Source organism: Canis lupus, chromosome 21 (genome assembly GCF_048164855.1).
Source record: "Canis lupus baileyi chromosome 21, mCanLup2.hap1, whole genome shotgun sequence".
NCBI lineage: Eukaryota > Metazoa > Chordata > Mammalia > Carnivora > Canidae > Canis > Canis lupus.
This window is the reverse complement of record NC_132858.1, coordinates 19,695,856-19,717,661: the sequence shown is the minus strand read 5'-3', so window position 1 is coordinate 19,717,661 and position 21,806 is coordinate 19,695,856. Positions and strand designations below refer to the sequence as shown.

The 21,806-nt window shown below is 38.5% G+C and overlaps 1 long non-coding RNA gene across 4 annotated transcripts; it reads right to left on the bottom strand.

The window, feature by feature from the left end:
* Positions 1-255: 255 nt before the first annotated feature.
* LOC140613472 (uncharacterized) lies at positions 256-16,293 on the bottom strand. 4 transcript variants are annotated; one of them, XR_012014481.1, is made up of 4 exons: positions 16,154-16,293; positions 13,717-13,826; positions 7,179-7,381; positions 256-4,976 (listed from the first exon to the last, which is right to left on the bottom strand). It is a non-coding gene; the product is annotated as an uncharacterized lncRNA (long non-coding RNA). The 4 variants fall into 4 exon arrangements; XR_012014484.1 differs by lacking the exon at positions 7,179-7,381 and having other exon boundaries at positions 256-774; positions 4,861-4,976; XR_012014483.1 differs by lacking the exon at positions 7,179-7,381 and having other exon boundaries at positions 256-5,008.
* Positions 16,294-21,806: the final 5,513 nt, after the last annotated feature.

The following is a 21,806-nucleotide window of genomic DNA, read 5'->3' as shown; positions in this document are numbered from 1 at the left end:
ATAGGACCACTGCCCCCTAGCATCCGTTCCCTTCTATATGAATCAGAGGCAAAATGTCTGGGCCAACCTGCAGGACAATTGAGATCAGCACCATTCCTTGCAGCTTCCAGGGCTGGTTGTCTCACATTGGACATCAGACCAACCACCAAAACATCCTTGCAATTCTAGGGCTTGTCATAGACTGGAGGCCTCAGGGACAAAGGAAAGACATTCTTGAGGTTTTTATTTTTGTAAAATATGCAAAACATCCAGAAATGTGCAGAACATAATATAAAAGATACAACCATGTACCCACAATCCCATTTTAACACATTCTGACATATTTGCTTTAGATCTTTTTTATTTTATTTTTATTTTTTTAAGATTGTATTTATTTATTCATGAGAGACAGAGAGAGAGAGAGAGAGAGAGAGAGGCAGAGACTCAGGCAGGGGGAGAAGGAGGCTCCATGCAGGGAGCCTGACATGGGACTCGATCCAGGGTCTCCAGGATCACACCCTGGGCCGCAGGCGGTGCTAAACCGCTGTGCCACTGGAGCTGCCCTAGACCTTTTTTTATTTTTTTATTTTTTTATTTTTTTTAAACTTTTTTTTTTTTTAATTTTTATTTATTTATGATAGTCACAGAGAGAGAGAGAGAGGCAGAGACACAGGCAGAGGGAGAAGCAGGCTCCATGCAGGGAGCCCGACGTGGGATTCGATCCCGGGTCTTCAGGATCGCGCCCTGGGCCAAAGGCAGGCGCCAAACCGCTGCACCACCCAGGGATCCCTAGACCTTTTTTTAAAAAAAAAGAAATAAAATATTTCAAATCAGTGAAAGCCTTCCTGTAGCCATCATCTATCTCCTTCCTTTCCTTCTCTCCCTAGATGAAGTGGTGCTGTGGCTTCTACTTTTACTACAAATGCAGATGTTCATAAAAATACGTGGTAATATTTTCTAGGTTTTTAAATTTGCATCAATGGCATCATACAGCATATATCTTTTGGTTAGTGGATATTTTTATGTATGTTTGCGATGTATCCATGTTGATAGATAAAGATCTAATGCATTCGTTTTAAGTGATGAATAGCATTTCACTGAATGAATGAATAGACTATTATTTATTTATTCCCTGCCATATCAGAGATAATGGGCATCCTTGTCTTGTTCCTCACTTTAAAGAGAATATTTCTAAAGTTTCAGCATTAAGCATGGTGTTTGCTAGAGGTTTTTGATATGTGCTTTTTGTCAAGTTAAAGAAATTTCTAATGTTTCTAGTTCAACAAGAGTTTTTATTATTTTACCAAATGCTTTTTTTTTTTTTTTGCACTAATGAGACAGCCATATGAATCTTCTCATTTAATCTTCTCTGTTAATATAATGAATTCTTTGCTGGATAGTTAAGGCAGATACAACTAGATGCAATATTCATTCTCCCCCTGTTTTCTTGCTAACAGAACCCTGGTTTTGCTCAGGACAGAATGGTGGAAGGTAATTATGATTACACTCACTATTTTTACATCTCCATTTCTGATAGAAGTGACTTTTCTGGACAGTCCGGCTGATGACCTACAAGTGCCATTCTGCTATAAGGACTCCAGGGAAAATAAAAGGAGAAAACATGGCAGACAGATCCCTTCACCTTGCCTCCTTCCTTTCTTGAACCTGGGTCCAGTGCTAAACAGGCAGACACCCTTATATGACCATGAAAAAAAAAATGACTAAAAACATCACAGACCATCAGTCCTCATATTGATGAGCCATTGACCCAACACCAGCAACTCTCTTCCTCCAGATTTCTTGTTGGATGAGTAAAGTAAATGCCTATTTGTTCCTGTCATTCTAGGCAAGTTTCTTACTGCTTGGCCCTGAACATGCTTCTAACTGACAAAGTTTCACTGATTACCAGCTTTGTATTCTGAAAGCAGACCCTACTAGGTTATTATGTATTTAAAATACAAAATTGTACTTGTTCCATTAATATATTATTTAAGTTTTTGCATCTGCGATCATTGATGCACTAGCTGTATAATTTTTACATTAAATGCTATTTGTGTTCAGTTTTGATAGACCTGTAACAGTAGATGGTCAGCTTTCCTTCTCATCCTTTTCTTTGGAATAATTCATATAAGATGATGCTTACATGCCATATTGAAGACACCTATCTGAGTCTGATACCCTTTTTTTGGTAAATAAAGTTCTCATGAATTTAGTTTCTTCGATGGTTGTATGTACGTTACAATAATCTGTTCCTTCTTGATTTAATTTTGCTTGTTCATATTTTTCTGATAAATTACCTGTTCTAAGATTTCAATATCATTAGAATAAAGTTGCTCGTGATATTTTCTTATGCTTTTACCATCATCAGTGTGTCAAAATTATCTTCTTTTTTCATTCCTAGTATTGTTTGTCCACATCCTGTTTCTTTTTCCCACGATAAATCTTGTCAGTTTACATACTTCATGAGTCTTTACAAAGACCCAGCTTTCAGATTTCTGCTCTATTTTTTGTTTTCTCTGCTATTTTCTGCACTTACTGTTTCCTTCCATTTGATTCTAGTTTACACTGCTCTTTCCTTCTACTTTCTTGGGTTAATTTGCTTTACTTATTTTCAATCTTTCTTATTTTAAAATTTATATGTTTAAGACTGGTCTTCCCTTTATGCCTTTCTCTAGCTACATGTTTGGATATACATGACTCATCATCATTCAGTTCCACATATTTCATAAATACTACTGTGGTTTCTAAATTAACTCATGGATTACTTAAAAGGGTAATTCCAGTTCCCAAATATTTGGGTTTCTTCCTTCTTTTTATAATTGATTTGTGATTTTATGATATCATAGACTGTGATCTATAGGATGATGATTCATTGATACTTGTTAAGATTCCTTTGCTAAAGATGACTGGGCAATTTTTGTATGTGCAAATAGCCTTGAGAAGAGTACGTAATCTTTGCTTGCAGAGTACAAGATCCATATATGTCCATTAGATCAAAGTTATTGATTAATATTGTTCAAATTTTCTGTATCCTTAATTTTTTGTTTGTTCGTTTATCAATTTCTAGAGATAGTTCAGAAATCTATTATAATAGTGTGTTTGTCTATTTTTTTCTTTTGAAACTATATTTTTGGGGGACTCAGAAATAAGCAAACTGTTGCCAGTTCCCTATGTATTCTTTTGCAAATATTCTATGAACATTTGGTTTCAATGGAAGTATATTTGTATATTTTTGTTAATTTATCTGTGCTTGTTTTTCATCTTTTTTGAGAAGTTCTAATTCTCTTGTTTCATTTACTCATTCTACTTTATAATACTTATATCTCATTTTTTTATCATGAGTTCATCTTTTGAGATGATTGCTGTTGCTTGGTTTTATAAACAGGAGTCAGTGAATCCTGCCTTGGGAAAGTGTGTCTAAAAAAGGTTTTATAACAGAGCCCTAGTAGTTGGAACATTCAAGGCTTTCTAAAAATATTAATTTCTGTCTCCGTTTTCCTTCACTTTGAAGGCTTGTGTATGTACATATGTAAGTATATGGAGGTTGTATATGTACAACCTGCCAGGGTGACATGCTTAGCTGGGGTTTACATCACACAAGTAACTTTTTTCCCTCTCACCCACATAAGCCTTAGTGATCTAGAAAGCTACATTCTAAATCTACTGGACAGAGCTATTCTTGTACATTTATCCTGACTGGAAAATTCATCAAAGCTCCAGGAATGATTGAGGAAACTCAATTCTAGCTTCCTTGCCCTATGTCTTCAATATCCCCTGGACATCTGAATCCCAGCCTTCAGTATTCTGGAATAATATCTGGGTGCAAAGCCTCTGTCAGTTTCTGTTTCATCAAAAAACTTATCATTGGCTTTTATTTATTTGTTTCTGGCACCTGGGAGTTTCTCCTTTAAAAATCAGCTATGGACTATATTTAATTCATCATTTATAAGTATGTTTAATAAAAAAAAATTAAAAAAATTTTTTTAAAAAGTATGTTTAATAGAAAGAGGATTCTTTGTGTCTGTCAGCCCAGTCTACCATGTTTTCTTGAAGTCTAGATCTATGCAATTTGAATATTAAAATAAGTCAATCACATTATTAGTATTATCATATCTTTAAACCTATCACTATTTGTCATGAGAACAAAGGGTCAATTGAGCTAAAATATAGGCCCCCTTGCACAGATAGCAGTGTTTATAGAATATGAATCTCATCAGCAATCAGATATGAAGAATTATTACATTCATTTTTTTATCATTACATTTGTTTTCATTCTCAAAGATTTAACTTCTGTCCTTGTATGGTTTTTCTTCCTCCCTTTCCTGTCCAGTTCTTTAGCCACCTACCCACTCCTCTCTCTGCACCCCAAAGCTGGGTTGGTCCACAGTTCTACAATAATATGTAGTGCAAGACTTTGAGAGGAGTGTGCTGCCATGCTAATAAGTCATGTGTCCGCACAGATTACCACTGAGATGTCCATTGCACCAGGCATGATAATTCTTCAGGTCTGGCAATTCTCTGACTTTCTTTTCTCCTTTCTTCCCCTTCGCCCTTCAGGAAGGCTACCTATGGTCCCCTCCACTTATGCCACACAGCCACCACCTCTAGAGCAATGTTTGTACATTAAGTGATATTGCTCGAAAGGACACAATTTATTTTGATATTGAGTTCCACAAACTTCTGTGAGGACTTGTACCATCTCTACCTCTTTTAGGAGGTAAGGTGGAGTTCCACTCTACCCTTAAGTCTTCTAGATCTCCTTCAATCATTATCTTTCTCTTTCCCACCTTTTATTCTTCTAGCATGGGAAGTCAGGATGGGGAGACTGTGGCAAGTTGTCTCTTTTGAGACTTAGAGAATTTCTCCTTTGCAACTTCATACCTTGTCCATTTGCTTGGTCTATGCCTGTGAATCCTTTCTGATCTCAGAGTCTTGGTCTTCTAGAAACAAAATCCTGGATGAAAAGTATTTGGTAGGCAATTTACCACATCCCTCTTCTGAAAGAAAAACAGAGTTGGTGATTTCTTGCCTGAAATAAGGAATAGAGTAGAGAAAAAGAAAACATAAATCAAATCAAGAACACATCACCAATAACAGGATGTATTTTTAACAGTCAAGATCTCAGGATCTCCCTTAGAAATAGTTTCTTCATTTGGCCTACACATCACTGGCTATTTCCTACTAAGATCTTGCTGCTCTTAATTTTTGTTCCCTGACCTGCCTCATGGTCTTGCCCCAAAACAAAGTCCTAAAGTCTACTTAAGTGATAACTAAACTAGGTATAGAACCCTAGGTTGATAGTTATTTTTTCCTAGCACTTTGAATATATCATTCCATTATCTCCTATGGAATTTACTCTTCAGAAAAATTATCTGAAAAAATAATAATTCTCCTTACCTCCTTGTGTTATCTTTTCTGAATATGTGGTCTCTTAAAATCCTCTAAATGCTAAGATCCTTGAATCTATGATTGACAAAATTATTATTTACAGAGAGAGAGCACATTAGCAAGGGATGGATGGGGGAAAGGGGCAGAGGGAGAGGGAGAGAGAGAATCCTAAGCAGGCTATACACACAGTGCAGAGCCCTACACAGGACTCAATCTCATGACCCCAAGATCATGACCTTAGCTGAAATCAAGAGTCAAACATTTAATACTGATCCATCCAGGCACCCCCAAATTATTTTTTTAATAGATATACAGAATTTAAAGTGCTGGCTGATGACTTTTTAATTGGGAGACAATAATATTGCCATGGTTCAAGTTATTTTAGAGATTCTAATTTCAGTGCCTATGGCCGGCTTCTCATTCTTTAAAAAATAGCATTGGGGGCTGGTTAAGTTGATTGAGCACCTAACTCCTGATTTCGACTGGGGTCATGATCTCAAGATTGTGAGACCAAGCCTCGGGTCGGCTCCATGCCCAGTTCAGAGCCTGCTTAAGATTCTCACTCTCATTCTCACACTTCTCCCCACACATGTGCTCTCTCTCTCTCAAAAACAAAACAAACAAAACAAAACAAACAACAACATATATATATATATATATATATATATATATATATATATATATATCATATATAAAATATATAAAATCATTAGTGTCAAGTCTTGGTCCTTTTAGGAGTTTTGCAAGTTTCAGTCAGAAAAAATTCTTGACAACAGATAGATGTTCAAAAATGACTATAAAGTACTGAAACATTATTTTGTGAACTTAATAAACAGGCTTGAAGGGTAAGACTCAAAGATAACTTCTAAAATCATTGTAAACCATGACATCAATGTTGGAGGAAGTTTACAGACTCTCATTTGCCAAGAAAGTTGTTAGACGAGCACTGTCCTTATGATAACAGGTTTGAAAACATCAGCTTTTGAAGTCAGGTAGAACTAAGTTTGTACCCCAACTTTACTACTTACCCAGATGTATGATCTTAGGCATATCATTCAAGTTATCTGCAATCTAGTTTCTCATATGGCAAAATGAGAATAATTATACTTGTTTTACAGAGTCTGTACCTGTAATTATCAGATATAAAAGTGAAATCCCTATTAATTTCAAAAAAAATAAATTTTATGTGTTTCTGAGCTCTAGCATTGGCACCGTTTATGCCATAGAGCACCAAAACCCATAATAATACATAACTTCTTAAATAGTTAATATTGATCATCATTATGCAAGCACCTTCATTAATTATTTTATCATTTGGCCATTTTTTTATTCTATGGCTCTCATGCACCATATCCATAGGATTATACTCATACAACCACTTGTAACAGTGTTTGTATAATTTATTTTTAACGCAGAAACAAAACAGTAAATAAAACTATAATAGTACAAAAGAAAAATATGAAAATAATGAAATGTATAATTCTGAATGGATGAGATTGCCAGAGACGTTAAATCAAAGTGCTCTGGGGGAGAACATCATGAGCTTGCACTTCAGAATAGTAAAAAAGTCATAATAATTCCCTTCCCAGCCCTCAGCACTGTACCAGCTGCACAGAATCCATGTCAGTCTTTGTAAATGCAACTGACATAAATGGCATGCTAGATAAAGGCTATAGTGAAATGCAATGGTTCAAGAAGTTATTATAATCCAAATTGGCTCACCTCTGACTACACTATACATAAGATAAAGACTATAGTTAGCATGTGCCCAACACCTAGAAAATGTTCCCAAAAATGGCAGCTGGTTTTACCTTATTGCCACAGTCTTGCCGTTATGTCTTTCTCATTATTCCAGCCCAACGTTTATATTTGACTCTATAAAAGATATAGTCCTCCTTTTTTTTTCACCTTGTCACTTATAACTGACTTCCAGTTTAAATGGCTTTCATTCTGTTTTTCCAATGGATTTTAAATCTTCTACACATTCCCATCTCCATTCCTCCATGAAGTAAATCTATTGTAGAAAGATAAGCAATTGGCTGTGGCTTCAGCAAGAGTCAGCATGTCATTAAACAATCGCTTACATTTCCAAAAGAAGACAGATCCGTAAGAAGTTAAAAGACCATGTTTTATGAAATAAAAGTTTTCTAGTTAAGGAATTTTCTTTGATGTCTCGAATTTTTCTCTAGAGAAAAAGTCGTCAAAACTCATTATATTTACAACAGATTTGTAGTTGTTGCCATATTCAAATTTTCTCCCCCAGTTTTATTTAACATGATTTTCTCTTCTTTAAATGACCTTTGTCCCAAAACTCAGAGCCAGTATATAATGAGCATGAGACCCTGAGTCGGGGTGGAAACTATGACAAAGCAGCATCAGAGATTTTAATGAGAAGAGAAAATACCAGGAAAAAAAAATAATAGTAGAGTCCAATGTTCATTTAGATCAAATTAAGTATAAATATTTACTTTAGGAGCAGTGCAAGATCAAATCTTCATCTCCCTGGTACAAAAGCTACCCTTTAAACATGCCTGAGTCCAATCACATGGAGATGTGAACAATAACTCTTTTTATTCTTCTACCTCACCAGTCCACCAAACAGAATAATGAATGAGCCACCAAGTGCGCCCAACAGTGCTTGCTTCATGGTTTTTACATACAGGCACCATTCTTCCTAAAAGAAGTAAGTGCAGTCTGATTCAGTGGTAAATCACAGGGTGATGATTTTGGCTATGTGTGCTGTGTTATAACATGCAGTTTCTGCCACCAAACACACACTGGCTGCTGGGACAGCAGCACTGAGTGTCACCCGGTGAGCTAAATGCATCAAGCACCACTAAGAAAACACTCTGTATCTGTGTTTTACTGCAGAACTCATCTGTAAGATTTTCTCTCCAATCCCCCCTTTTGCTCTATTGCCAGCACACAGTCACTGGAATCCTTCTCAAATAGTATTCAGAAAGTAACACGCACCCCGGGGGCCAGGGACTTCAGAGGTACTAACCAGAGATTGAAATGAAATGATACTGATGACAGTGATGAACATGAAAAACTTCAGATTTGCCTAAAAAGAACAAGTAATATCCTCTTTTCAAACACAGCAACTCTCGTTAAAGGCACACTTCTTACTGTGTCTGATCTCCAGCCTGGTCACACCTATGAAAGGCTTTTTTCAAATGTTGATCATTAGTTTAAAATTATGAAATAACACATATTTTATTGTGGCACTGGCTTAGCTCATTTATGTTAAAAATGTATGTAAAAAGTAATGTTTTTAAAGCTGTTGATAATTTCTAAAAGGTCGTAGAGGGATCTATGCACACAGATAAAATTTATCATTTGGGTATTGGTGTACATCAAAAAGGAAACTGTATGTATTCAGTTATTTTTAAGAAGCAATTACTGTCTCAATTGAATTAGCTGGTGATTAACAGAAAAATATTTTAGAGGGCAGATAAGCCAGTCCTGATACTGATTGCATCAAGCAGATTGTTAGAGAGGTGGGAGATAAAAGTGAATATAGAGTTTCAACATTGTGACCCTAACCTTTGACAGTCAGATAAGAATGTCCACTCTAAAGGAAATGAAATACAGCAAAGCATGATTAGATCACAGTGTTCAGAGAGAGATCTTATTTTTGTGTTTTCCTGATGTAAGAATAAAAGCATTGTTTTATTTCTATCTCAGGTGATACATATTTCACCATGGGTGGAAATAAGGAATTAAAGTTGAGTCTACTTTAATGTCTTATGAATTTCTTCCTTGGCACGTGAAAATAAGAGAGACTTTTAAATAGCTTTAATTTTACCTGCAGCATTTTGTGAACATTTATAGTTTACAAACCCTTTTTTACCCGAGAGTCAAAACTGGCTGAGATTATCATTATTCCCACTTGATAAATAAGGGAAAATGTTCTAAGAAGTTCAAGTGGTAAGTCCAAGATCAAATCATGTGTCGAGTCAAGATGCAGTCGTTTTCTTGTGAATGCACAGCTGGGACGTTTTCCCCCCACCAGCTCAACACTCTTTCCCCTCTTTCCATTTTTAAAGTTGATTCAGGTTTTGACCTTCTCACTGTGGGGCTCATCATGTCCTCTGTTGGCCAACAATTTTTACCGCAACAGATTCAGCGAGCTTTTAGCCAAGGTGACTGGTGTCAGTTTCATTTAAGATTTACATCAAAGGAAGAGTGAAAACTCCTTTTTCTTATGCCTATTTTTGCCTTGAACAAGCACTTCCCTGATGTATATGATAATTTGTGATACATGTGTGTAGTCCGAACAGAAAAGCTCCAAATGTGTTGTCATTTGTGAATATAGAAAAGCGATGTGAAATAAACTCTGAGAGTCCTTTGCAAAATGTAATAGAATTCTTAGCTCCTACTTTAATTTGTTTTAGGGCAACATTTTCATTGTACTGTAGTCCTAAGGACCATAACAGAAAATAGGAAGTGGGGGTGGGGGGAGAAAGAGGATCTCTGGATTTCTCTATACTCTAAAGAAAATGTTGAGAAATCGGAATGTTGCTCTTTTATGTTTTGTTTTTTTACCTTAACAATGTATTTAAATGAAAACCCAGCAAGTAGACCAATTTTCATAGCAGAAATAATAACAATTTTTCCAGCAGAGTTCATGATCCTACAAGTCAAGACATACCAAGGTTCACTTTTTCAAAACAAACTGAGTATCATTCTGCAGAGGTAGGTGCAAATGATGGAAATGTAAGCACATAATTGTAGAAGAGTTAAAGGCAATTTATCCCCCACAGTTTCTTGACAAACAAATTCATGTTCTTATGTAAATACCCAGGAGGCAAGGGTAGTTGGTAAATCACAGAGAAGGAACTGTTTCCCCCTTGTCCCCAAATTTAAAGGCATCTCTGCAGCCTTGACTTCTATGGAGTTGCATCCAGTAATTAAAGAATTGATAAGCAAAGAGTCCTGGCAGGGAGATTGTAAAGAAGGTTTGGAGCTCTTTAATTTGTTTGTCACAAAGGCTGAAGGAGAGATATTGTGGAAATGGAACTAATCAAAATCATCATCATCATCATCATCATCATCATCATCATCTGTGCACAGAGCACTTGCTTTCTGCTTCCGACATTGTGTCTTCAGAGGAGGCATCAACCTGAATTGTATGACTGAATATTCATTTCATGTGTGAAGGTGATAGACCGAGTGACATTAAGCAACCCACCCAAGATCACACTGGTAATAAATGGTTTAGCTGCGGTGGTTCCAACTTAGACCCAGGAGAAGCTTAGAGGAAAACTCAAGCATTCTGGTTCTGCTCCTTTCTGTGATTTGGATAATTCACAAGACTTTTCATGCACTTTAGATCCCTCACTGGTAAAGTTACACGCTCAGTAATTCTCAATCTGTAGCTGACAAACTCAGGTGGAGAAGGGCCAAGAAATGGAGGCAAACTAAGTCATCCGTTTTGCGGACGTACATGCTTCTGTTTTAGTGGTATGCAGATTTGTTTCTGGAATATTAAAATAAACTTAAAAATTATTTCTGAATTCATAGACTTTTTGTCATGGTGTATGTTTTCAAACAACAAACTGAAAGACTTACCTACTATCAAGATTCCCCAAAATAATTTTTACATAAAAATGGGCTTTTGCTTCTTCAAAGGTACAAAATCCTAAGTCAAGATGATCCCTGAACTCTCCTAGTTGTAAATTTCTATGATGGCAAGAAAGAACTTAAATGACTTGGAGGTTAATTTTTAAAACTTTCAGGAACAATGTATTCAGATTACTTTTTCACGTGTTGCCCTCTTGATTTTGGCAAGGGCAGTGAATGCCCCAACGCTTTGTGGAGTTACTAAAAAAGCAGAAACTAGTGGATTAAGCAATATCTGCTTCCTTGAACTCTTAGTCACGTTTTTGGGATAAATTGGCCATTTCCAATTCTATTGGTGATCAGTTTGGCAAAGCTTAGGAGCTCTTAGACCTTGTCTAGGTAAGATGCTTTTAAAAAAATGAAAGTTGAATCAGAAAACAGCCATGTGGGCCTGCCATTAGGTGGGATTCCTCTCATTCCGCCTACTGAGAAAGGTTTGTTGATTTTGAGCTACTTCAAATGGCTTGGGGCTGCACCAACAGCTCCAGTGATTGTAGAAATAACCACTAATGGAAGGTTGCCCATGGAGGCAACCTGATGGCAGCTCCAATCACATTTGTGGCTTTCCTAGGGACTAACTTGTACAATTCTCCTTTTGTTGGGACGATACAAAGCCAGCTAACTCTAATCGGGCACCTGACCTCCATTATTGCTCCTAAGGAAGTCCACTTGGCTGTGCACAGTTGGGAGGGGCAGTAAACTGTTACAAACTTTCCGAAAGGCAAATCGGTCATGTGGATTAAACTTTGACTCAGCAGTTTCTCTGGGAAGAATTTGTCACAAGAAAAATAATCGTGTATATGCAAACTATTTAGATGGTTACCATCCAACTTCATTCACCTATGTCGATCATGGAGAGTTGATTGAACTATAATTATATCCAGACAAGTATACTATAAAGCCATTAAATTTTTATTTAAAAAAATTAAATGGCAGTGAAAGATAAGTCAAGAAAGGGGAGTAGATGATAGGCAGAAAGAGAGATAGATGATATAGTGATATATGAATATAGATTTTTTAAAAGATTTTATTTATTTAGTCATGAGAGACACAGAGAGAGAGCCAGAGACACAGGCAGAGGGAGAAGCAGGCTCCATGCAGGGAGCCCGACGTGGGACTCGATCCCGGGACTCCAGGATCATGCCCTGAGCTGAAGGCAACACTAAACCGCTGAGCCCCCCGGGCTGCCCAAATACAGATGTTGAATGATGTTAATGACATTTTAAATTTGTTTCAAAATATATTAACAATTTTCTTTGTTTTGAGTTTCCTGAACATAAAACCTGCCAAGGCATTTGGAAATAGAGCTTAGTGTATATAACTGGCTTTTTTTTTTTTCTTGAAACACACCATGCTGGTCCCACTCTGGGCCTTTGCAGTCAGGGTCTGTCTCACTAGAAAATTCATCTCCCAGAGTGTCACATGCTGGTTCAACTCCTCTACTCTACTCCTCTACTTACCTATCAGAGACTGTCACACAGTCGTGGCCATATCACCCTCGTTTTGTTCTTCACAGCCCTTATTACTGTCTGAAGCTACCTTCTTTAGCTTCTCTTATATTTGATTATTGTTCATCTCCAAAGAATTTAATATCTATGAAAATTGAGTGTTTTTTGATCCTGTTTCCTGCTATGGTCCCTTAAAACCATGAAGACACATAATTGGTACTCAATAAGTATTTGTCAAATGAAAATTTAGCAAATGCATGAATCACATGTTTATCTTTTCAGGTGGTTTTGGATTTCTTTGATCCTAATTTAGGGAGAAAACATGGTATCTCAATACTCATCAGAACCAATAACTCATCCACTAGTAACTGTCATATATCCTTCGCCAACCTCTGTTATTCCAATTTGAGAAACTTTAACTGAGTCTTTACAATGTGCCAGAGATAGCGTTAAAAGCGAATATAAATATAAAATAAGAATTCGATTGGTTGTTTTGCTTTGTTTTTAAAGATTTTATTTACTTATTCATAGAGACACAGAGAGAGATGCAGAGACACAGGAAGAAGCAGGCTCCATGCAGGGAGCCCAACGTGGGACTCGATCCGGGGTCTCCAGGATCACACCCTGGGCTACAGGTGGCATTAAACCACTGCGCCACCAGGGCTGCCCTCGATTGGTTGTTTTGATCCCAGGAGGCCCCTGATGGGACATACCGACATATAACATATGGCAGGATAGATAATTAATATATGGGGGAGTAAGAACAAAGAGAGGTATGCCAGATGCTATGGGGGCAAAGTAGGAAGCTGTGGAAACACCTTGCTGATATGGACAGCTTCATGGATGTGAGCTGGAAGGACATTCCAGGCAGAGGGAATGGAATATGTTTTGTAGGCCTACCATGTTCCTAGAAGGATGAACACCTCAGAATCTCTGAATGTAGCTGAAGAGGTGAGGCTGGCCATTTAAGCAAAGGACTGATTGGGATTGGTCTTCTACTGTGCTATGGAGTGTGGATTTTTTCCCCCTATAGCCAATAGGGGCTGGCAAAGAATTCTAAGTTTGAAGAGCCTCTAATGGGTTAAGCTCATATTTAAAATTAATAGAATTTTCAGTTACCTAAGGATGAATATTCTGAACTCAGGAGGCATCATCCTTGGTTCTTCTTCCTTATCTTTATCCCTATCCTCCACATCTCATGAGTAAATCCTATATTTTGAGCAGTAATCCGTATCCCTAATTATCTATCTACTTCCTTCCATCTTCATTCCCTTACCCTCAACCAACTTCTTGGACTCCAGCTCAGCTTTCTGCCGTAGTTCCTAGATGGTCTTCTCACTTGACTCCTCTCTCCTCAGTCTGTTGTCCACATGGCAGCCAGTCATCCTGTAAAATCAAACGCATGCCACTTCCTACTGCCCTTTGTATAAAATCCAAACTCCCTCCAGTGGTCTGTGAGCTCAGCATCATCTGGCCTCTGCTTATCTTTCCAGCCTATTTTGTGTGTTTTCTCCTTTAACCAAGAGGGAACAATCAAGATGGGCCTCTTCTCCATGCCCAGACACTCCAAGCTCTTCGTCTTTTTAGGTCTTCACAAGGTGCTTCCTCTGCCTGAAATGTTCTTCCTCTACCTCTTTACCTACTTTCTCATTCTCCAGGTGTCAGTCTAAATTATATCCCATTCTCTGACCACTCTTTTAAAGTGGTCATCACCCTCCGAAGTAGCCCCCATAATCCCTACCTCCTGGTATCCATGCCATTATTCAGTCCCTGCATGAGTATCCTAGGGCCGCCATAACAAAGTACCAAAAACTGGGTGACTTTAAAATAATAGAAATAGATGTTCACACAGCTCTAGGAGGTAGAAATGCAAAATCAAGGTGTTGACAGGATCATGCTCCCTCTGAAGGCTCTACCAAAGAATCCTCCCTTGCCTCTTCTAGCTTCAGGTGGTTGCCAGCAATCTTTGGTGATCCTTGGCTTGTAGATGCCTCACTGAAATCTCTGCCTCTGTCTTCACATGGTCTTCTTCCCTGGTGTTTTTCTGTCTCCAAATCTCTCTCTTCTTATAAGGACACTAGTCATTGGGTTTAAGGCCCATCAGATCCAGTACAGCCTAATCTTAATTTGATTACATCTACAAAAATCCTATTTCCAAATAAGGTCAATTCACAGATACCAGGATTAATACCTCCACGTATCTTTTGGGGGGACACAACTGTCCCCTCCCACACTGCATAGGGTTCATTTGTGCAACCAGGGGAATATGGGGAATGACAGTATATAATTTTCGAGCCTGGGTCATAAAAGACATTGCAGCTTATTCCTTGCTTTCTCTTGGATTCTCATTCTGGGCAAAGTGATCCATGTTGAGAAGACACTTGAGCAACCCTCTGGAGAGGTTCACATAGAGAGGAACTGAGACTACCCACCAGCAGCTGGCATCAGTTTACTAGCCACAGAAGTGAGCCATCTGAGAAGCTGATACTCCAGTCCTGGTCAACGTTTTAGAAGGTGGCCCCTGGAGCCAATATTTTAACTACAACCTCATAAGAAATCTGGAGCTGGAATCATCAGCCTAAGCAAGTTCTAAGTCACTGACCCACAGAAAATGTGAGATACTAAATATTTATTATTTAAAGCCACTGAGTTTGGGGTAATTTGTTATACAGCAGAAGATAACTAATACATCCCCTATTTTCTGTTCTGTACCTGTTTCAAAATAAGTATTTCATAAATATTAGCTATTACTCTTCTTGATAAATCCCTTAGAAAAAGACTTACATATTATTATCTTAGGTATCTTCTAAATCCATTTATAATTCATCCATCATGCACAGTTATATCTGTAAAATATGATAATGCCCAAAGGTCCCAAGAAAGAAAGATCATTTCTGTCTGGGTTAGTAAAACAAGATCTACGATTTATTAAAAAGAAACAAATCACCAATCCACACAAAAACATGAATGAATCACAGAAACATAACGCGGAGCGAAAGAAGTCAGGCACAAAAGAGCACATGCTCTATGATTCTATTTATATAAAACTCTAGAAAAAGACACATCTAATCTATAGTGACAGAAAGCAGATCAGTGCGTGCTTGGAGCCAGAGGTGAAGGGGGTAGATTGACTGCAGAGAGGCACTAGAGAACATTCTGAGGTGATAAAGATGTTCCATATGTTGACAGGCGTGGTCACATGGGTGTACACATGTTTCAAAACTCATCAGACTGTGTCCTTAAAATGCATGCTTCTTATTTTATGTAAATTCTATCTCAATATAGTTAATGAAAAAATGTACAATTTTCAGAGCATTCATGAGCCAAGCACTTTACATAATTATCTCTAGTATAAAGGCAACAGCCTCATTTTTTGAAAATAGAAATTGAGTCTCAGACAGATTAAGTGACCTGTTCAAGGCCACACAATTGTAGATCCAAACCTTTTGCTTATTTCAATATGCTTTGTTAGAGTTAAAAAGAATTTTATAGGTCATCAAACCCAACAACGGCAAGCTCCAATATTTTTTGGAGCTCAGCGATAAAAGTCTGCACGGTAGAGTTGAGAACAAGACAACAGAGGGGGGTTGGGATTCTGTTTTTTCTGGGACTAGGGGAGACACTAGTCAAATAAACCATACCTTAGTGTCATGGTCACCCTTTAGGCATTTTACCGATCAGGAACCTGAGATTAAAGAGATTAAATAACTCACCTCTGGTCACCCAGCTATGGAAAGGCAGATCTTCTGACAGAGAGAGACAAGTTGATGTAGGTGGAGTAGGGAAAGAAGAAAAGTGGGAAGGCAAATACTTAAAATAAAATCCCAGCATGTAAAAGATGCTCGTACTTAGGCATTTATATAATATAGATCAAAAGTTTAGGAGGGAGAAGCATAGCATAGCTCATCCGAGTTTGATGACTAATTCATTCGCCTGCACCTTTTTCCATCCACACAGCGTTATTGAGCCCCCGCTGCATGCAGGACACTATGCTTGGAGACATACCCTTCCTGCGCGCTAAGTACACCATCCTCTTTGAAGCCAGTACCCCCTCAGCTCCAAGTTGCCTCCCCATGGTCCAACAGCCTTTTCCTGACTTTCAACAGCACGGTGTACATAGAGCCTTGCTCCACTGCCCTTGTCCCCAGTTATCCGTAAAACACACTTTGGACTTTATTGTAGCCCTGTATAATGCTGTCTGGTCCACGAATTGTTTTAAACGTGTACGTCTTATCTCACAAGCTAATTGCAAAGGATTTCTGAGCAGTGTAAGTGTCAATATCTTAAGTGACTTACTAGCTTCCTAGAACCTGGCACAAGGTTAGGCACACAGAAAACTCTCCGTCAGTTCCTATCAACCGATGACCCTGGTGTCTTGGAATAGCAGCATGTCTTAGCTTGGGGTTCACAGAAGCATGACCTGAGATAAGGATTTGAGGGCTACTATTTGTTTGAGAGTGATCCCTGGAAGCACATGTGGGGGCATGAGGAAGTGAAACAGAAAAGAGAAGGGAAGGGAAGGGAAGGGAAGGGGAGGGGAGGGGAGGGAAGGGAAGGGAAGGGAAGGGAAGGGAAGGGAAGGGAAGGGAAGGGAAGGGAAGGGAAGGGAAGGGAAGGGAAGGGAAGGAAGAGTGTCAACTGGGGAATGTTCATGAGGAGAGAGCTGTGCGGGTCATCGGAGTTCAGGACCACTGCCGTTCAGGCAATTGGGCAAGTCTATAGAAGACACCTTCGAGTTGTCCAACCTGAGGAGTGAGGAGCAGGAGTATTTGTTCACTAACTCACATTCATCACTGGTTAAGAGTTGCCTCTTGAGGCACGAATTTTCCAAGTCAATCTGGATGGCCAAGGGTGGAGCATCCTCCAGGGGCCAAAGAAAGCCCCGGGGTGGAGCTGCAGGCGCCTGCAGTGCGGCTCCACTGGTGGGCACAGGAATGAGGATTGCCAACAAGGGATGTCAGGGCCTCACGGCTTCTGCTACACAGCACGTTTCAATCAAAGGGAGGCAATTTCATGACAACATTTATTTAGCGCCAGCCGTGTGATGTTCTCTGGAATACAAAAATAAATGCAACATGTTCCTTGTCTGCTGGGAACTTCGCTCTGTTGCTTCTCATTGAGGACTGTGGAGAAAAGCAGAGAAAAAGAAGGTGGCGGAACAGAAACTCGCCCAATCTCCATTCCCATTCGGTCTCTACTCTCTGATGAAATTTTTATGCCGTTCTGCCCACCAATTCATTACAGTCATGATTCTCAAATAGCCATCATGTTTAATGGCTTGTCGTCCCTGTCAGAGTGGCATGAAGTCAGACCAGAGTTTGAAAGGTGAAGAAAGTATCTTTGTTCACCTCTGTTCCCCAGTGTGCCCTGCCCTGCTTCAGTGAAATTTCTACATCAATATTTCATTAACCCATACCAAACATGCAACGTGATTTTTCTGTTCAAATTAAACTAATATTTGAAATAAAGAAGAGAAAGCATGAGAGGGAAGTCACTTACCACAAGGCCTCTGAAAAGAAGTTTGTGTGGGAAAGGCGGCTGTGTTTTGTGCTTCTGCCATAAAACGAAGCAGACAGTCTGTTCTGTGAAGTACTATAATTATAAAGCAATTTGCTGCCTCTAATGGGAGGACTTTTCTTTCATAAAATATTAACTAAATATAATATCGGTGCAATAGGTTAGAAATAGTCTTAGTTTCTCCATAAAAAGTCAATTTGTAACCACTGTGAATGTCTTCTTCAGGATGATGGTATCCAAAACATCCTCTGTGCCCACAGCCATTTGGCCTTGAATCAAGCACAACACATTTCCCCTGTCCTCTCTAGTTGCTTTGATGCTGAGTGCTCCCCAAGCTCCCCCCACAGCCCCCACAACATGGTAAGTTGCGATGCAGTCCTAGCCTCCTGCTGCAACCACTCAACTCAATGCATGGTTGTTGCCCAAAAGTTTTGTTGTCATGACTCTGGCCCCCAAACCTTAACCTGTCAACAAATTAAAAAACTCAAGTGTAGGTTGAGGATTTGGTTTCCATAAAGCCCAGCCTCTTTGTACTGTAGGATGACCTGCACCTTTTCCAATCATGGAAAAGGATGAAAGGGTATTTTCTGGGCCCGACTCCTCTCCAGACAGCAAATGCAGGCAGAGCAGCCTGGAGCTGCCAAGGATTCTGCAGGCCGGGCCGACCAAGGCTCTGGTTGCCAGTGGAGAGGTCAAAGCCCACCTTCTTCCTCAACTTGTCTTTTTTCCCTACTTATTTTTTTCCCTTCTATTTTATATCCTTACATAAAATTTGGGGTTTGTGTTTTTGTTTTTGCTTTATGCTCTGAAACTTGCTAGTGAATTCAGCAACTGTTTCCCCTGCTGCCACTTGGTTACTACCGTCTTCCGTTAGAGGCAGCAATCACTCTAACTATCCTGGACGATTTGTTTTTCTAGGGAAAAAAGGCTATCTAAAATGAAAAGTGAAGATGTTTCCCTCCCGGTATTATTTCAAGCCATTGTGCCATTTTTCACTGACTTCTCAGAGAGAAGGTAAAAAACAAAAAACAAAAAAAACAAAAAACAAAACCAGAATCAAAAAAACACCCAAATAACAAAACCCCAACAAATCCCCAAACAATTTTGTGTTTAAAACCTTCTTTATTAGAAGTAATGTATAGAAAAATCCATACTTGCTCATTTGGAAAATGCCTAAGGGCTGCATCCACTTCCACACATTCCTTTGTTGATTTACACTTCTGAAATGGATCGTCAAATTCTATTGATCTTAATCAGCAAAATCCTTTTTATTTTCTAGTTCTTAGGAGTCTCAAAATTAGGCAGGAAGTTTTGCAAGGAGAATGTATAGTTACATTAGGACCAGCAGAGGCATTTATTACATAAATGCTGAATGCAAACTGGAAATAGACCTCTTAGCCCCTATGCTCCCTTCAAGTTTTGCACATATTTTGCTATTAGGGTAACATGATACACTTTCTGAACAAATAAATGAGACCATGAGTTTAATCAAATATTCACATTTAAATATTAGAATGTTGGGGCAGCCCGGGTGGCTCAGTGGTTTAGCACTGCCTTCAACCCAGGGCCTGATCCTGGGGACACGAGATTGAGTCCCACATCAGTCTCCCTGTGTGGAGCCCGCTGCTCCCTCTGCCTGTGTCTCTGCCTCTGTGTGTGTGTGTGTGTGTGTGTGTGTGTGTTTCTCTCATGAATAAATAAATAAAAATATTTTTTAAAAAATTAAATAAATAAATAAATATTAGAATTTTGTTAAATCAAGTTGTGAACCTGTATTATAACATAACCTAATAGTTAGACATATGTTATATTCAATTATTATATTGAATACGTTATTTTTCTTTTTATATACATATATGCATATATTCGTTTTGCTTTACCACACATGTGGAGGGATACACGCAGACAGATAAAACTGATGCTCCCGGAAGGTGGGATCCAGGGTGGGGACTTCATTTAGTCATGAAATGGAAAAAAAAGTTTAGTCATGACTATTTCAAGCAGACAGGGAGAGAGTACAACTATAAGAACGCTCATGGTACCATCTCTCAGCTTTATCGGATCCCAGCATTATGCTCTATTTTGCTTCCAATCATTTTGTAAAGAAACTGAACATTTCAGATACAACAGAAAAGTTTTCATTTTGTACATCACGTGTTTCTAAGGCAGTTGAATTTCATAGGATGAACATACTTGTGGTCAGTAAAAAAATCAGTACCAATTTAAAAATAAATATTAGCCAGGCCAAAGTGAAGGGAAATCAATGCGTTTCTATGGATCATCCGCAGTTGTGTTTCCCAAACGTTTTTCCACATCTGTTGTTAACAAGAGGCGACTTTGCCTACTGTCTGTCTGTCCGCTCACAGCTGTCTGGCAACTGGAAGTAGTGAGTCGGGACCAAAAGCACAATGTCAATTTAGGTGCTGGTGGGTTGGCAAGCCACATGTTCCTATTTATCCCTGTCAGCCGCAGGCCCTATTAACTATTTTTAATGAATCACCACTGCTTTTACTTTTGCCATCAGCCATGACCTTCACCATTTAGAAACACATGGTCTCTCATAAACGATAGCCCACGACACATAAACTTGAGAAGGATTCCATCACAGCTCAAACTACAATATCTATCACTAAAACAAACGGCTCATTCTAGCTGAAGAGACACTCATATATATCACGGAACCAACCTTCCATATTTTGAAATTTACTGCCCCGTGTTGGCTGATTTTTTTTTAAGGAGGCCAGGCAACCTTGCTCACTTAATACTTTTGATAAACTTCTGCTGACAAGGAGCGTGATTAATGATGGTTAAAAGAATTGAATCAAGAGTAGGAAAGACAGAGCCAAAAAAGCAGACTGCTGGGCTGATGGAAACTAACGTCTCTACAGAAATATATGATGGACTCCCCTTTTTTACCATGCCAAGTAATTACTTGCACAGGCCTCTTGTAATAATTCCTATTACAGCCAAAACGGAAAAGTCAGTAACTCACCGCCCTGGGACAAGGTGAAGGCAAGGCCAGAGTAGCATGGATCAATATTTCATTTACTCACTGAGGTTAGCTTCTATCCCTGTATCAAATTCTTTTACAGAAAGCCATGAAAGAAATGAGGTTTGCTGCAAAACACCAATACAGGGGCCTTGTTTCCTTGGGGTGCTTATGAAGGAAGCAGAGCAACAAACCCTTGCAGGAAAACAATATGCACTCAAGGTCACTCATTACTTGCTACTGTTGGAAAATAAAGTGCCATTAGCCTGATATGAGTAATGTACATCAATCAAGTGCAGACTAGAAAAAGTATGTTTTCAACTTGGTGGTGCTCCTGATAATGAATGAGCAATTTGAACACTGTCTACACAATTTGACAATTGTGAAAAAATTTTCCCTTGACAGTGCATCATTTGTTTAAAAAAAAAAAAAATCCCATTAACATTTATCTCTGATTACCTCCTGCCTTAAAAAAGAGAAGAAAAAGAAAGAAGAAAGAAAGAAAGAAAGAAAGAAAGAAAGAAAGAAAGAAAGAAAGAAAGAAAGAAAGAAAGAAAGAAAGAAAGAAAGAAAGAAAGAAAGAAGAAAGAAAGAAAGAAAGAAAGAAAGGAAGAAAGAAAAGCAAAGCAAAAGAGGGGAAAGTCCTTAATGGTTCCCTCTGCCGCCCAAGAAGTTTCTGGTTTGGTATTTTTCCTTAAGAGAAATTATAGTTCAACTACAAAATGTCCCAAAAAACAAAAAAAAATGAACCATATTGTTTCTCAACAGGTTTCTTTTTAAAGAGTTTTTAAATGTATGATTCCCAGTTTAAGTTTTCTAGGAAACTTTCTGGGAAAAGGGTTTGATACTAATCAATTCTG